The 16,595-nt window shown below is 44.0% G+C and overlaps 1 long non-coding RNA gene across 1 annotated transcript; it reads left to right on the plus strand.

Moving 5' to 3' along the window:
- The first annotated feature begins 84 nt into the window (after positions 1-84).
- Positions 85-14,197, plus strand: LOC125942588 (uncharacterized). Its single transcript, XR_007465241.1, has 3 exons — positions 85-365; positions 5,846-5,969; positions 13,570-14,197. It is a non-coding gene; the product is annotated as an uncharacterized LOC125942588 (long non-coding RNA).
- Positions 14,198-16,595: the final 2,398 nt, after the last annotated feature.

Genomic DNA, 16,595 nt, shown 5'->3' on the forward strand with positions numbered 1-16,595 from the left:
GAGCACATTTTAGCTTGTATGCAAATTTTTCTGCATATAGATTGTCAAGACAACCTGTGTTTCTTGTGTTGAGTGTTCTGTATGTCTTCGTGCATTTGGCAAGTTAAATAACTGCCCGTGATGTCAGAATGAAATATTTACACAACCATGTAGCTGGCTGTATTAGGCCCTTTCACAATTTGACGCGGTGTTGTGCAATCATAAGTTTGCAGTTTCAGCAGTGATTGCAATAAACTGAACATTTCTTATTGTTTAGGGATGTCACGATTTCGTGAAACGGAGGCATCTCTACACCACATGAGAGCCTGGGGCAAAATGCAGCCTGAGCAGCCCGACAAGGAATCTGATCTGCTTGCTTTGACAAGGTGTGTACAAAACTGTCACGGCCACTTATGAGTTCTAGGTTCTGTTGGTATAATTCGTACCTGCCATCGGTCCTGAATCTTTTCGCGAGATTTACAAATTACAATTTTACTATTGTTGCATTGAGTTATGAGAATGAAATTCTATTGTGGATCTGTTGTAAGAATCTAGAAAGATGTGGTGGTATGAGAGCACGAAATTGCATGTAAAACAATTAATAAATTGTGATGGCACTTGTGCTGCTTTATTAGCAATGCAAAATCCCTAACGAGTATACCAGAGGGGCACTTCCTTAATACCGGTGTCACACATACGCTTCTGGTCACGATCAAGCCCGATAAAGATCGAAATTAGCTACTGAAATTGGCTCGTACAAAGGAGCCAATCACAAGCGAGGAAGTTGATCTGGATTGGGCTTGATTGCGATGAAAAGTGCACTGTATGACAACCGTCTTAGACGAGTTTATTGAGATACGATCGTGCAGCTGGCTAAATCGGCAACAGCAAAAGCACTGAAAAAAGCACACTGGTCTAAAAACAATGTTCTCAGTTTCTGCTGTTCCAAGTTAATGGTTAATAATGTGTCTATTGAATAATGTAGATGCTGAGAGAAAGCTTTAAGAAAATACATGCTGGACTTTCCAACAAAGGATTGTGTCTAGGATTTTTGCAAAATATAAAGTTCACGGGCTGGCAGGTTTGGCATAATGTACAACACTTTTGCTTTAGATGCCATATTCATATCTGCCAGTTTCAATGTGCGATTCAAGTACTACTTGAACTGTATATTTTAAAATATCGCCTGCCTTCAGTTTAATCAATACACCTAAGTAGCTTCCTCTGAGTTAAGTATAATTGGGGGCTTGAGTAGATATGCATGATATGCTTCTTACTGACTGTATAGTGACATATTTTTTTTTAGGAACTGTGTTTTGAGGCACACATATCCTTTTATGTCTTGTTATGAGTTGGCTGACGAAAGCAGAAGGGCAGTGCAAGTTATACAAGTATTACTGCACTGAATTCCTAACATACATGCCTGCACAGATTCTGTGTTCCTAGATTTATTTCTCTGAGTAGTCACAAATCATGTATGACACTTTTTTTCTCTTTTTTTGGCGGGGGGGGGAGGGTGTTCATTGATTCACATTCCTAAAGGTACGTCGAAAGAAAAAGCTACGAAAAGTGGCTCGAAAGTGTTTGAATCTTCTGTTTAATCTCTTATTTTTTAATCTTATAAAGCACTACCAGCATGGCAACGTTTCTACTCACTTTTACAAGCTAGCTGCCAAATAAGTAATGACAGTGTGAAAGAGTATTTCTTTTTTTTTTACTTGTATTTTATGTTCTTTTTTTGGCTCACAATGTTCTTTCTGTCATCTTATGCAGTACTGCAGCTGGAGCCTATGAGGTATGTTTTTGAAATGAATAAGTAAATTCCTGAAGCTTGCAACAAACCATGAAGCATAACATTTAAATTAGTCAGTTCACAATAAATCCCTAGAGCAGCATACCACCAAGCTTGAAGCTGATCTCTGATGTCACATAAATTGCAGGTTTGATAATGTATCACAAACTGCTGGTTATGCGTGTCAGTCAGCCTGGTGCAGTGGCCGCAGGTGAGAGTGTGACCGAAAGCTGGGTATGCTTTGCCCTTTCGCATATGACATGGGAGAGAGCTTGAACTCTGCTGTAGCTTTTCCTATAGTGGGGACCATCTCTCTCACCTTGTCCTTACTATTCTGTCAACTTGCTAATATGCACTTCTACAAGCTTAGTTATGATGTTGACTGCTGAACTTGGATGATGTGCATTTCAATAGTTAGTGGTACCCTCGAAACCATGCTGTACTTTGCGTGCATTTGAAATGGTCTATTTGAAATATGCGATTCTCGGACATTCTCGGGGAAACAAGGTTTTGGTTGTGAATAAGGCTTGGGCTGCTCTCCGAAAGTACCCGAAACAATGCTTTCTCACCTAACAAAGTGTTTAGGTACACCGTGCTCAGGCCATGCTGTCCTACAATAATTGGATCATAACGTGCTATGTCGACCGCTACACATTATTAAAAGTGGAAGAGAAAAGTCATAATGCACTTGAATTTGACTATTAAAATGTGTGTGACTACCTAACATTTAGCCTTAGCCTCTTTGGTGCAGACACAATTAGTGCAAAAGGGGCGCATGTCATTAGCAAGCTTTTGTGATAAGTACAGACTGAAAAAGTACTTGTCAAGTTGTTCAGGTAGTACCACAACGTGACACCTGCCCAAAGTGTGATTTTATTTTAATTTTTTTATTTAGGCCATGCAGCCACTTTTCTCTTAAGCCTGTGCAGATACGCCATGCTAGGCGAATCCCATTCATTTCTCCTTTTACAGTGAATCCTGTTATTCAGTTTCATGTTGCATGGCATACAGAGGCACTTAAGCAAGGCCAAGAAAAATTGGTTTGAATGTGTACAAAATCACCCCGGCCACATACCTCACCGAATAAATTTACAAATTTGGCTTTGAAGGAACACTAAAGGCAGACACTGAATCAGTTTAGACGCATCATGTATTCTTTCTTTTTGTGTTAGTTTTGTGATGAGAGGTTATTTATTGGAAAAGAAATTGAAGGTCAAGTTGCATTTCCTGCCAAATTCTGTGGCGAAACGTCAGTGCTGGTATTTTGGGGGACATCGTGCATTCCAGAGCATTTTCGGATATTTTGGCTGTTGCAATTCAGTAACACAACATTTGCAACACAGAAACACGTCACACGTGCTGCTAATAACTTTATTTGAAACACAGCGGGATACTGTATATATACTCTTCCCAACACGCAGGTGCACCAACCACTTCGGGCAGACTACAGAGGGCGATCATCAGGCCTAACACAATCATTTTGAAGATCTAAAGAAAGCACGATAAGGGCAGGCTTTACAGCGCGCTGACAGATGCGCATTCAATTCTGTCATCATGTTTTTAGCATGCTCCCTCATTTGATCATTGATGCAGCATCCAGTTTGTCCTACATAGGAGTTTCCACAAGATGGGATTTTATAAACCACTCCGGGACCACATTGCCCATAAGGAGTTACGTGTTGTACTTGGCAGGAAAGCGTAACTCCTTATGCGGGGACACGGTTGGGCCAGCCTATTGGGAACAGAGCACTCCATGCCTGTTCGCCACTTTCTTTAAATTGTGGCTCAACTTATGCACATACGGTACAACTTGTGGCCTTTGGCCACACCGCTCACCAGCTCTGGCCTCATTCGCCAGTGTGCCCGCTTTTGTAGTGTTCTCTGTTCCAGTAGGCTGGCACAACTGTGTCCCCCCATAATGGGCAGATCTGAGGTAGGCTGCCAAGTACAACGTGTCACACCTTACTGGCGATGTGCCACCAGAGTGGTTTATGAAATCCCACTGTCTTGTGGAAAGTCCTATGTAGGACAAACTGGCCACTGCATCAATGATTGAATGATGGAGCATGCTAACAACGTGACAAAAGACTTGAATGCGCATATTTCAGCACACTGTAAAGCCTCTCCTTGTCGTGCGAGATTTCATGATGGGAAGATCCTGGGCAGAAGTAAAGAGAAATCTCATGTGAGCTATTGAAAGCGTTTTACATAAAAAAAGTAGTGCTTGTGTAAGTCACACATCAGTTGTTTTGTACAATGCGGACATTGTGCATTCCAGAGTATTTTCGGATATTTTGGCTGTTGTAATTCAGTACACTTGCTCAAAAATTGCTAAGTGCAGTTCTTGCCTCTTTAGAATGCAATATAGTCAATTTTTGCCAAAAACAAATTAACTTCGGCTTAGCAGACAGCCAGCAGGTGCGGAAACTTTGTTGTGGTTTCACAACCTGTATTTCGTTCTTGTGTATTTTCTAGCTTATCAAGCCTCTTCTTTTGGTAACTGCAGCTTTTCTGGTGTTGCGGAAGAGTAATTCAATAATGCAGCTCAAATAATAGCATGAGACAACACTGCCCGAAAGTTATGTTGCATGTCAGCAGTTTGTGTTGGCATGTAATCACCAGTATTTTCTTTGAGGTGCTCAGAGATGTCACTGCACTTACTCCTCATTTCCCCAAGTCCCTAAGAAGCCATAAAAAGAATATTTTTGAAATGTCCGGCAATAAGTTATATCATACTCTATTCACTGGAGATCTGTTAAACGGTTGCAGTAGAAAAGCACTGTCTTCTCCAAAACATGTTCAGTGTGTCGGGAATTTGTCAGCAATTCGTTTTACCTCAACAGTCATGGAAATATTGATTTACCTTGTTGACTGGCAGATTTATATCAAGCCTGATCTCTGTAGCTGACTGTAGGCTTTTTTGTTACACAAACAATAAGCGGGTTTTCACTGATACCACCTTTTCACAATACTGAAGGTACCAGTTTGCCAAAATAATGGAATAAATGTAACTCTATTTTCTGCAAAAGCAAACTGTTGTCTTGCACAGCAACTTGAGTGAGCTTTTTTAAGCGCGGCAGGCTTAGGATGTTGGTTGAAAATTAAATTGCTTAAAGATGTGCTGCATCAGAGAGCATGTTTCCATTTCTTCATCTATTGTAGCAATATCTGGTCTCTATGTTCCTTTCCAAGCTGTTCACAATGCAGACTTTCTGAGATAAGGGACAGGCAGATGGTGGCATTCACAGCTCACACATTCCTAGGAACTAAGGGAGACACAGAGTGTGAAAGAGGACATTTCATTGTCACTGTCTGCCTGTCGCTTATTCTTTTGGCATGTGTGTGCTATGAACACCATCAAAATGAACTGTTATCAACTTGCCCAAGCTTCAGGTCTTGCGCTTGGTGTTTTTGTCTACATAATGCCCATATGTCAGTAGTGGTGTTGCTGATATTTACGTGTATGAAAAGGGGATGCTTACTTGGTTGCAGAACAATTCGATTGGTTCTACACATAGTACTGAACTTGCAAAGCTATTGCGGTACTTTTTAAAGAGCAGATGCTTCAAGCTTGCCTTATGTTGTGAAAAATTGGGCTCAAGCCATAGGAGGATAGTTGTCAAAGTGTACTGAAAGCCTCCTGGTAGACATGCCAAGTTATGCTGCTGCGCTAATGGGTGCTTTAACCATCATCGCTGTGCCTGCAGGATGGCCAGCTTGTAAAAAACGACTGTAAGGATGCATGTCGTGCTATGGTATCATAATTGGCCCACCAAGTGACCACCTTTGCTTACACTATGTGGCTGTCTGGCCTAGTTTACTTAACGTGACTGCCATCTATACACGAGGAGGAGGAGGGAGGCAAAAAAAGGGATCTTAAAATAATTTTCTTGCATAGATGACTCATGCATCATATTTTTCTTATAGTGCAGGATTTGTTACTCAAAGTGAAGCTTGCTATATGGAGAATATCTGTTTTTTTTTCATAAATATGCCGAACAAGGATTGCTTTGTTCAGAGTGTAACTTTTTATATTATACTCACGTGACACTAAGCCCACTTGTATTAATACAGGTATGGCTGGGCCTGCAGAGAAAGTGTAAACAGACTGCTGTGTTGCTGATCAGTGCTGATCTCCACACCTGAGTTGGTCCCACAACATCCAGCCACCAGTGTGCTTTGCTTCATCATTGACAAGGTAATATGATATGGAGAGCTTGCACCTGGATATCAGTTTTGAGCTTCAATTTTGAAAAATATGTTAAGGTAGAAGACACATGGGTTGGCCATGGTGATAGATACAATTGTGTGTTTTTTTTAAGTGCTGTTTTTGCAATATTCTTCGTGGACCTACTTTCAGCAAATGTTCACACTCCTTAATTGCAAACTGTCATGGAGCTGGTTTATGCCTTAAACTAGCACTCTTTCACCAAGAAAAAGCTTTATTTAGCACAAAATTCATAGGAAAGGCGAGGTGACAGGACAGAACACTACTAACACCATCCAATTTTACTGCTTGCACAGCAATATAAAGCGAGTGGTGAAAAGACGAGGCTTGGGTTTGGTGTTCGTTGGTTCTATGGGTTTTTGGAGTCCCACACAGCTTCTTTGCTAGGCCGACAAGCTTGTGGGATGTGCTTCTGCAATTTGTACAGCACACTGACAGTGCAGGTGCGGGCCTCATCTTCGGAAGGAAATGCACTGACGGCACCATTCACGGCGCAGGTGATTCTCATAGAGTCAGGCAAGGCACCAGTGTTGGTGTTTGATCCCTTACCCAAAACAGCGTTTTTAGGTTCAGTGTAGTTGTAAGAAGACAAGTTAAACGTAACTTCCATGGTTTGAGTGGCCGCATTTTTCTTAGAGCACTAAATTTCTTGCAACTGCCTGCCCTGTTGTTTTCTTAGCATTGGCATGGAGTTGCGCCTTCGGGAACTCGTGAACAACGACCCTGTAGTTGACACTTTGCGAAGAATACATCGGCTTCCAAGCCCTTCATTTTCTGTTGGCATACTTTTACTTGTACTGTCAGCAATTTTTTCTCGGCTTGCTGAATTATCTTGAGGCCCCACACCGACACTAGTGATGTCTTCAATTAAAGGCTTTTCAGGATAAGACTCCTGGCTTTGCAAATGTAGTTTAAGAAAAGGTGTCACTTACAGGTGGCTATTCAAGACGTGAGTGAAATGAACCGGCAAGTCTTGGTTACATCTTGCATGAGTTAAACGTATGAGTTAAACATTTTACGAAAAATTGTATGTCGCTGACACGATGATAGGCACTTGGGCATTCACCACAACTTCGTAGTCATGTTACTTGGCTAAATGAATTTTCGTCAAACCCTTGACAACACCTTCTACAGAACTTATCCACAAAACATTGTTACCAAGACTTACTGGTTCGTCTAACTCGCGTCCAGTATAGAAATCTGTAAGTGCCACCTTTCCTGCAAAGAACCTTATCCCTAAAAGTCTACGCTTGAGAGCATCGGTAGTGTCACCGTGGGGCCTCGAGATATATCGGCCAGCTGAGAAGAAATTACTGGCAGCAAGAGTTCAAGGATGCTGACAGAAAATCAAGAGCTTGGAAACTCGAGCATTCTTCGCCAAGTGTGAATTAGAGCAGACCATTATTCGGGTCTTCTGGGACATATAGCTAAATGTACATGTGGGAAGACGTGACGCGTGACCATCTGTTGTGATGGTCTTGAGAACTCCGTAACGGCTTATCCACACGGTGATGAGTCCGCGGGCAACTGACTCTGCCGTGATGTCGGTGAGCAGTAGTGCCTCAGGCCACTGCGTGAACCGATCAACGCACGTTAACATATAGCGGCTGTTGTTCGATGGGGGCAAAGGGCCTACGAGGTCCAGGTGCACGTGACGACGATGGTATGATAACTGCCTGAAGATAATCGGATGACGACAAGTGTATGATGATATGGCGAGCCGTCAGCGTCTCGACGGCGACGACGATGCGGCCCCTCGGCTGCTCCGCTCGTGCGAGACGCCAAGAACAACGGCGGCAAGAGCAACAGCGTCTGTGAGGAGCATATAATAAATGTGGGCAACGAAACGCGTCACGTCTTCCCACATACACTTCAAAGCGAGACTAATGGACCACCTGTGCGGGCAGTCACAAGAAAGCTTGATGTATTATAACCAAAACAGCCTGTTCAAACCAGGAATTTATCATGAGCTTGTCTTCCTACAAGCCCAGTAAACCTAAAACTGCCATTCTGTGCAAAAGACTGAACTTCAACACTGGCACTTCACCCAGCCCTGACGAAAGTAACCTGCATCGTGTAACGTGCCAGCAGTAAGCTGTTTCTGAAGCAGGAGAAAGGCCCACGAGCTTACCTTGCATGGTGTAATCCAGGAACCTGTCTCGGCTCCAAAAAAGGGGCTTTTTTGGCTTGGGCTTTTTTGGCTTTGGGCTTGGGTTAATGACCATAAAATTATCATTACCAAACAGAATGCATTAACAGTTGCAGACTCAGGTTAATGTCTGTATCTGCTTGATTTTGTGGACAAAAACTCATGAAAGGTGCCCAATATGACTACCGTAAAATTCCGAGTAAGTTGAAATTACCAGCAAAGTTAGGGGGGGCGCTATCCCGGAACGGCACCAAAATTCAAGATGGCCACGACAAAATTTTTCCGCAAAAAAAAATGAAGCGCTGTAGGAATAGCATTAAAATTTTATTGAACATGAAGTTTATTAAGCCAAAGATTTGTTAGGGGTGTTTATCACTCTCAACACCACCGTTACTCAAAACCACCAAAAGATCTAGAGAAAGCGCATCGACGCTGCACCGGCGCGGCGCCGCGATCGGCGACGCAAACATTGGTTATGCAGCTTCTATTCCAGGCAAAATTATGTCCGCGAGAGTAAAGTGACGCGTAATGTTGATTTTATTAAAAACCATGTCCACGGTGAAACGTTTATCACTAATGAAAGTTCCGATACAAGTGAAGCTCAGCTGCAGTGCATGGCTACCGACGGCGGACAGCAAACCGCGGCTCGGCCATGCTCGCATCGCAGCTGGTGGCGCCGCAAATATCAGCATGTTTTCTTCATCGTGTGAAATTATTGCGAGGAGAGGGTAAAGCAGCAACGACGGTAACAAAAGATTGCTGCTTGGGAGCGTCGGTGGTTCGTGCTGAAGCGCCGTCCGCTACAGATTCGAAGTGAACTGAAAAAGGCCTAGCGACGATATCGGTGGCCAGTGATTAGCAGCGGTGAAGCTGCCGGCGATGCGAGAGCGTAGCCGTGACCACTCCTCTGTCACCGAGTGGTCACGTCGCTGTGCCGCAGGAAACTCCTTTGTGCCGTGCGACAGGCAGATCTCGCCGTTGGCCCGGCGGTCCGTGAACTACAGACCGCCAGCCGCAGTTCGCCCCGATGCACTCGTGTGCCCACTGGGGCACCCGGGTACGACCATGATTAGATGAAATGGCTCATGGCGACGCCCTGATGCCAAGGTCACAGTGTGGGAGAACACTCACTCACACTCACTCACCATAATTTTTTCCAGGCCCCGCACTCACTCACGTTCACACTCACCTCCACTCACTCGCACTCACCTGCACTCACACTCACTGGCACTCACTCGCACTCGCACTCACCTGCACTCACACTCACTGGTACTCGCTTGCATTCACTTACACTCACATTCACTGGCACTCACTCGCACTCACCTGGACTCACACTCACTGGCACTCACTCGCACTCACCTGCACTCACACTCACTGGCAGTCACTCGCACTCACCCCTTTGAAATGAGTGCGAGTGTGAGTGAGTGCACTCATGAGTCACTGTGCCGATCTATACCGCTCTCAATTCGTGTATATTCATAACGAAGCTTCCAATTTAGCACCTGTTGCATCGGGAGTGCACCAAGGCAGTGTTTCAGACCCAGGTTTATTTTTAATATACATAAAAAATTTGCGTTCCCGATTACATTGTAACATCCATCTATTCGCTGACTATTGTATTTCGTACCGCGAAATTAATCACAGTGATAATCACCATATACAAAATTCTGCCTTTTCTTTGTTGTCAGGAGTGACAGATGACTCTAAGTGCCGAAAAATCTGCAACGCTAACGGTAAGAAAGAAACAGATATCTGAGTTTACTTGCATTATTAATGACACACCTCTCACTTGTGCATTTCAGCGTAAATATTTAGGTGTCACTTTAACATACGCTCTCCGATGGGAAAGCCATGTGAACAAAATAACCAAGTGGAAATCAATGCACATGGTGAGCACTAAACCGACTCTTCTTTCTGAGAAGACACCTTCGTCTTTCGCCCCCAGATAAAATTTGCTGGCCTACAAAATGCTTGTTTGAACAGTGCTGGAGCATGCCAATATTGTTTGGTTTCCGTACACAAAATAACTCATTGCAAGAATGGAATGGGTGCAGAGGACGGCAATAAGGTTATGTTTTAATAAATGCAGTTAACGGATTCATTGATTGAATTATTAAAGAGAGCTGGTTTATTCACATTGCAAAGTAGAGCAAAACTAGCACGACTAAAGTTTTCGTTTCATTTTATTCATGGTGACATAAACATTGTCGTCAGCCCCAAACTCTCTGTCCATCTCGCTGTCATTGACATTAGACGTGTGCATGCTTGCCGCCCATGCTCGCTAAGCTCCCCTTCGGTCGGATTGAACCAAGAGAGCGGGAAATAGAGGGAGAGATTGACTGTCCGCTTAGTCAGCCACTTAACACCGAAACAAACACAAAAGGGAGAACAAAGCGGTATCTATCATTGCATCTTCGCTTTTTCTCCATGTATGCGAGCGTGGGTGTCTGTTACTCTGTGCTAACTTGGCTAGTCCCTCTTCCGCTCTGCCTGTTTATATAAGGAGCCCGTACGTGTATGTTTAAGAGGGAAGCAGGAAGAAAATGAGGAGCCATTCTATCCTCTAAAGGCGGATGAACAGCGAAGCTGTAGCAAATCACACGGTAATTAACGTCTTCACTCAGTGGAAGTCATGGCAAAATTTACCAGTCATGATTTGGATATGTCTGCCATCAATGCTCCAGCCCATACATATTCCCTGGTGTATTAAAGAAAATGCCACTGTTTTGCCTGAAAGGCGAAGCTTCGATTGCGATAGCAAATTAGTAGAGAGCTATACGAAGCAAGGATAGTAGTTTAATGGGCCGTATAAACTTGTAAACATTCGCCTACTAACTGAATAGACAAGCACGGTGTCACGCGCGAACAGGTACACATGAACGCATCTCGCTCGATGACCGCGGAAACTCGCTGTCAGAGCGCTGGAGTAAGGAGGCGCAGCTATAGCCGCGAGCGAATTGACCTTCGTGCCGCCTCTCGCTTCAAAGCGAACTAAGCGTCGAAAACACCGCGCATACAAAGTTACCGGCTCTAGTTGAACATTGTTCACGTCGCAAATCGCTTTGAAGAGGAGAAGCGCGTGCGTGCCCTTTTTCTACGTCGCAGATCGCTTTCGAGAGACGACACCCACGCGGCAGCCGCCGGAGCAAGATGACCCCCCCTCTCCCCTTCAATGCCTGACGCGCGATAGAAGCAGCGCGCTTCCGCCCCGCCTTTTCCCTCGCGCGCGCGAGATTGAGCAGCAAGTGTCGGCTGACCCTCGCAAGCTTGCACTCGCACACGCAGCGTGCCTGCGGCACGCTGCGACGATTTTACCGTGTTTGGACTTCATATGGAACATCACAACAACATCCACGACCATGGCAGAAGGTCGCTTGGAGTGTCCATGTAATTGCTGTCGCAATATAATATATCCACTGATCTCATTATACATTGTCTCACTCATGCCTGATCCTTGGATTATTACGACCTTAGTGAGTGGTTTCCATCTTGGCGTGCACAATCTGCTAGTGCGATAAGTCATCACCGCGAGTGAGCTTGTACAAACAACCTGCCTCCATTTTTCCGCAAGCATGGTGAACCGATATCACCTCTGCTTATCGTTCAAGCACTCACCGTGTTGACACTCACTTCCACTCACTCATGTTCACACTCACCTGCACTCACACTCACGTTCACACTCACCTCTACACACCCAGAAGCACTCACCCCGTTCACACTCACAGCACTCAGTCACGTTCACACTCAGCTCCACTCACACAGCACTCAGTCACATTCACACTCATCTGCACTCACACTCACAGGCACTCACCAAGTTCGCACTCACTTCCACTCACACTCACTGGCACTCACCTCCATTCACTCACACTCACTGCCACTCACACTCACCGGCACTCACTCACACTCACCAGCACTCACTCGCACTGACACTCACTGGCACTCACTCGCACTCACACTCACTGGCACTCACGTGCACTCGCACTCACTTCCACTCACAGTCACTGGCACTCACTCGCACTCGCACTCATGTCCACTCACTCGCACTGGCACTCACTCACACTCGCACTCACCTCCACTCACTCACAGGCACTCACTCGCACTCACCTGCACTCACTCGCACTCACACTCACTGGCACTCACTCGCACTCACCTGCACTCACACTCACTGGCACTCACTCGCACTCACCTGCACTCACACTCAGTGGCACTCACTTGCACTCGCACTCACGCCTTTGAAATGAGTGCGAGTGAGTGTGAGTGAGTGCACTCATGAGAGAGTGCGCCGACCTATGCCTGATGCGCACCGGTGCGATTTGCTGAATTTGCCATCATTTTCGTGGACTGGATGTGGCAGGCCAGTGTTGGTGCGGAGCGGGAGGGGGGGGGGGCGCTTTCCCGGGAACGGCGCGGAAATTTGAAATTGGCAGTGAAGTTAGGGAAGGGGCTCTTGCATGGGTGGGGGCGCTTGTTCGGAATTTTACTGTAGTTATCCTGTCCAGGAGTCCGTTATTTCAAGTTTGACAATCATTTCATTGGTTAACAATCGCAAAGCAAACGTGTGCTGTCATTTGAAACAATACCATGCCCTTAAAGAAGTGATGCCAATTTTTTTAGGTGTGGTGAGCACCTGCACTGCATATATAATTTTGGTTAAAAAGAAAGTAAGGCAGAATGGGCCATATAAAATTAATGGCAATAATTTCGGCATAAGTAGATTTTTGCTCAAACCATCTGAAAGTTTTTTGTTTTAGAAAGTATAAATTTTGTTAAAGGTAGCTGCTATCAGATGATTCTATATAAATATTTGGCCTTATGCAATACTATTTGCTTTAAATAAAATTTGGGGGTTCTATTTGTCAAAACCACAATATAATTGCTGAATGACATATTGTGTGTATTTGGGAACTCTGGATTAACTTTTGACACCCGGGGTATGTGTCCAATGCACCTTATGGGGGTGTTTTTGCACTTTGCTGCCATTGAAATGTGGACGTTGTGCATCGGATTTTATCCTGCGCCACTATGCCACCGCAATTTTTACTTTGCTGGCAGAATAGCAGTTTCCGAGTAATTTAATTAGCTCGACCTATTCATGCTGCTTTCTAAAAGTAGATTTTATGCATAGTATGTTGCTTGAGCAGTAGTAATTATTGTTACTCAAAGGTCTTTTTTTAACTGTGATAACACTTGTTTCAGTGAACTGCTAATGTGACAGGTTATTCTACGACACTAATGCACATTTCCTTAGGAGTCATAAGCATTGTAGGAAACCACTTATATTTAATAAATTTTGTTCAGTATCGCATGTTCTGAATGCTGAAGCATTCCTACCTGTGTGAATGTAAGCCAAACTGCTTTTGCCTATGTGTTGTCTTATTGCATGTGTGAAAAAAAATTGTTGGCTTTTGTTTACTTTTTCAGGTGCGCTGCAAGCTGTCACTCAAGCAACACATTCCAGTGGTGTTCTTTCAACAGAATGGGTGTATTGAAGTACCATTACAAGGTCCAATAAACAACGCTTGCGAGATGTACGACGTGCTCTTGCTTAAAATAGGAGGACTTCACTATTAATGTTAGCTTGAATAGGTGTGCTGATGAACCTGTGTTAAGTGTACTTGTTTATTAACAAGTACAAACCATTACCTCACCTGACATTTTTTCACGTCAACATAACTATTTACTGTAGATTTCTGAACGAGCCATTACATCAGCACAACACTGCAGTAAGGTCAGCACAAGTGTTCGTGCATGAACACTTGTATTTACAAGAATTGTATTTGCATTATTATACTAAGTATGACTCTAAGGTGCCTATCTTTTTCAGGGTGCATACTCTCGCAGGTCGTACAAGCTCGTCATCTTGTACGCACTCAGCTCATAGAAACAAACTCGTTCATTTAGTATGAGAATCTCGTTCAGTGACAAGAGCGCGATCTCGTACACTAGTGTAAGAGTTCTCGTAGACTGATCGAGTTCTCGTACAGTCTACGAAGCAATAATCGTGTACAACTATTTCTCGTACATTCTCGTTCACAATTTTTCCTTACCACTGTTGCAGCACACACACAAAAGTGATTTTTGGTGCTTTGAAAAGTTGCCAATTTGATTTACAACTGAACTGTGGCTGGCCTACCAAGAGCTCCTTGTGGGCCCTGAAGCCATGTTTTGATTATGAGGTGCACCGTTTCTGCTAACCGGAAAGGCGCGATTTTCATCCCGGAATACATTGCTGCAATCTTCTCCTGACGATGGGGGACTCCCATGCAGAAAGTTGGTCGATGAGATCATGGGTACTGAACTTCCTTCTTCGTGCCACCTCAGGGAAAGATGCAGCTACTTACTTACACAGTGACGTAGGGGCTCAATGGTTTCTAGTATTCTGCATGAGTTAAATCAAGACAACAGTGTAAAACAATTTGTGCATCAAAATGATTACTCTCCCTTTAATCTATCGAGGCACCTAGGAGAAATTCATAAAGGGAGTACTGACAGAAATATTTGTGTCCCGCTTTTGTGCTTTCTTAGGTAGTTGCCCACCCCACAATTATGACACGGAGCCTGAATTCCTTGAGCCGCACAAATAATTATTACATCAAACCTTATGCAGCTAGTTTAAAATATACTCCAAGTGCAGTTCTATTTTAGACGTAAAGCAGGAGACTATTCACATTACTGAAACCGTAGTTGGAATACATGCGGTGTCGCCAACTAGTCGACCACGAGCCAGTTGGCTCAGTGCAGTAGTTGACGGTGATATAATGACCTTGTCACTAAAAGCCGCCAGACTGACCCTTTTTCTGAAATGCAGAAGGACTCTCTCCTCTGTTATCCTGTCGAGTGTTGAAGGATCTCTGTTTTTGCAGCAAGGTCATAGTGTGTGTGTATTTATCAGTTGTATCTGGTACCATGAGACCGCCACATAGAATATTGGTGACATGAATAAACTTCTGTTTCACGTGCAAAACCCCACTACACTTCGCGCATGTTTTGAGCTGTCACACTAAAGGGTAACGTATTAATTCTTAATATTTTTGTTATCCTAAATAAGGAATCGAGTCTCCATAGCATAATTACTGAGTTGACAACTATCCATTATTGATATAAAAATGAGACAAATTTTGTGGTATACTCCTAAAAAAACTATATACTTTCTTGTCACAAACAACCTCATCGTGATTGTTTTAAATTCAAATTCCCATCGGATATGGAAAATCTCAAAAGGAAGCCTTATTTCCTTACTGACACAACACAAAGCTCCCTTTTCTGAAGCTGACAGTAATTAAACATTGCAATTTGCCAAGCTAGAGTTCAGGCTTATATTTAGACCCGAATAAAAAAGCTACAAAGTCCTCCACCAATAAATGCAAGTATAGCTCACTTTCATAAATGTCTGAAAACACAGTAAGATGTTTATGTTATTAAGGTTATAAAATGCATCACATTTGCCTTTTAGTCGCAGATGAGGCTCAAGCAACAGTTTTGTCAGCCAGTCTGACACTGTTTTGAATGAGTGACAGCGTGTTAGCTCATGTTGAATTGTTCCTAGGAGCCTCTGAAATTCAGACAACACTAATCACCTGATGCAGGTGCACAAACGACTACTTAGAATAGCCAAATAGCACATTGGCTGTTTGCAGCCTTAAGCTGCAATGGCTTATGTCAAGGAAACTGTTTAAATGTGATAGCTTACTATTCGACAAACGAAATGAACCTTGTTTTAGCTTTGTTTCTTGTCTCAAATTTATTGTCATTGCTTTCTCTCTGCAGCCAAATTAACCCTACATTACACCCACCGCGGTGGCTTAGTCAGCTAAGGCGTTGCGTTGCTGAGCACGAGATCGCAGGATCGAATCCCGGCCGCGGCGGCCGCATTTCGATGGAGGCGAAATGCAAAAACGCCCGTGTGCTTGCGTTGTAGTGCACGTTAAAGAACCCCAGGTGGTCAAAATTAATCCGGAGCCCTCCACTACGGCGTGCCTCATAATCAGAACTGGTTTTGGCACGTTAAACCCCAGAATCAATCAAATCAACCCTACATTACTTCAAGGCCACATTCAATAACATTTATGAATTGCTTCATTCAAGGTTTTCCTTTTGCAGTTAGAAAGGTAGAAAGTCATATGAACAGTGATAGCTTGCACAAAATTTCAAATGCGACCTCCAAGTGCAGACTGGTGATCTGGACGTCTGCAAGTTTGCAGGTGATCCGAACAGGACGTGTGCAAGTTTTGCAGATTCGTTCCAGTGGTTAAAGTCACTCATGCGGTCGTTTAGCTCTAACCAGTCTTCAATGTCCTCACCAGGAAGTCCAGCAAACACCGGTGGATCCTTCTGAGGGGTGGTGACCGTCCAAGAAGGAGTTCCCTGCGGAGCAGGCAAGGTCGATGTCGCGGTAATGGCTTGCTGGTCTTGGGACATGGCCGAGTGCAGTTGGTAGGTGCGGCGAC

Source organism: Dermacentor silvarum, chromosome 1 (assembly GCF_013339745.2).
Source record: "Dermacentor silvarum isolate Dsil-2018 chromosome 1, BIME_Dsil_1.4, whole genome shotgun sequence".
NCBI classification, from domain to species: domain Eukaryota; kingdom Metazoa; phylum Arthropoda; class Arachnida; order Ixodida; family Ixodidae; genus Dermacentor; species Dermacentor silvarum.